The following is a 1,837-nucleotide window of genomic DNA, read 5'->3' on the forward strand; positions in this document are numbered from 1 at the left end:
CCTTGGATTGTGAGAGATTTGTTTTTAAGTGTCTCTATTTATCCCCTATATGTACTTGAAACATGTTGACTAGCATAATGTTTCTCAAATGTGTAAAAGACTTTCTCATTAAAACTGTAAATGCATGAACTCCTTGGAAATGTTCTGAGAATGAGACAAAAGTATCTAATTAGAGGTGAAATGGAATATACCTTCAAGGAGAATTTATCTATATACAACTCATTAACATCAATTTCTTGTCAGCAAAATAGAAATTACAGAAGTTCAGCTATGTGTGTTACACCTGTTTGAAAATTATTCACGCTATTTTCTTTTTTCCCAGTAGTCATTTCCATCACATGGAATCAAGGAACAAGACACAAATTTCAGAATTTCTCCTTCTGGGACTTTCAGAGGAGCCAGCATTACAGCCCCTTATATTTGGGCTTTTCCTCTTCATGTACCTGATAACTGTGATTGGAAACCTGCTCATCATCCTGGCCATCAGCTCAGATCCCCACCTTCACACCCCCATGTACTTCTTCCTCTCTAACCTGTCTTTTGTAGACATTTGTTTTACATCCACCACCATCCCAAAGATGCTGTGGAACATCCAGACACAGAGCAAAGTCATCACCTATGAAGGCTGCATCATCCAGGTGTATTTTTACTTACTCTTTGCAGCATTAGATGACTTTCTCCTGACCGTGATGGCCTATGACCGGTATGTGGCTATCTGTCACCCCCTGCACTACACAGTCATTATGAACCCCCGGCTCTGTGGACTGCTGGTGCTGGTGTCCTGGATCGTGAGTGCCGTCTTTCCCCTGTTACACAGCTTAATGGTGTTGCGACTGTCCTTCTGCTCAGATTTGGAAATCCACCACTTTTTCTGTGAAATCACATGGCTGTTCTGACCCCTTTCTCAATAACATGATGATGTATTTTGGATCTGTAATTCTCGGGGGTGTTCCCCTGGCTGGTATCCTTTACTCTTACACTAAAATAGTGTTCTCCATCTGTGGAATCTCATCAGCTCAGAGGCAGTATAAAGCATTCTCCACCTGTGCATCTCACCTCTCAGTTGTCTCCTTATTTTATTTTTCAGCCTTAGGAGTGTATCTTAGCTTCACTACTACCCACAGCTCACACATGAGTGCTATAGTATCGGTGATGTACACTGTGGTCACACCCATGCTGATTCCTTTCATCTATAGTCTGAGAAATAAAGACATAAAAAGGGCTCTGAAAAGATTCGTTGGGATGGAAATGTTTGTAAAAGAGCTATTTGCCCTTGGGCTGAAAAACTGCCCATGATAGCAGGGTCAAAGCCTCATAGGGGGATATGTGATTCCTTGATTAGACTATGATAATAGCAATTGCTTCTTCAGTTTATAGCCTGGTATTTCCATTTCTTTGATTTCAACTTCTCTGTATGATTTTAAAAGCAGCCTTTCTTAACTTTTCTGTTCCTTATCATCTAAGATTTTGCTCTTGTTATTTTTCTACTCTTTCAAATTGATTCAAAACCATGTGTGAAACATATGTAAATTCCCATTTATCTCATGATGCTTCATACATGTCTTAAGAACAAATTCTTCTGAAATGATATACTTTATACTGAATAATTTTTCTTTCTTTTTGCTAAAAGAATAATCATGAACTGTGCTACTTCTGTGGGAAAAAAACTAACTTGGAAACCAAACCAATTACATAGTTTCATAGGAGAGTAAATGTGGAACTACAGTTATCATGCCTTAGTTTTTCATACCTTAGAGCATCACTACCATAATTGTTTTTTTTGAAAATGTAGATGTTAACAGATAGTGTATTTCATAAATGGTCATCTGATTTTACT

At 38.3% G+C, this 1,837-nt stretch overlaps 1 pseudogene; it reads left to right on the top strand.

Moving 5' to 3' along the window:
- The first annotated feature begins 338 nt into the window (after window positions 1-338).
- Window positions 339-1,296, top strand: LOC109560845 (olfactory receptor-like protein OLF4; annotated as a pseudogene).
- The last annotated feature ends 541 nt before the right edge of the window (window positions 1,297-1,837 follow it).

Source organism: Bos indicus, chromosome 7 (genome assembly GCF_029378745.1).
Source record: "Bos indicus isolate NIAB-ARS_2022 breed Sahiwal x Tharparkar chromosome 7, NIAB-ARS_B.indTharparkar_mat_pri_1.0, whole genome shotgun sequence".
In the NCBI taxonomy this organism is placed as follows: domain Eukaryota; kingdom Metazoa; phylum Chordata; class Mammalia; order Artiodactyla; family Bovidae; genus Bos; species Bos indicus.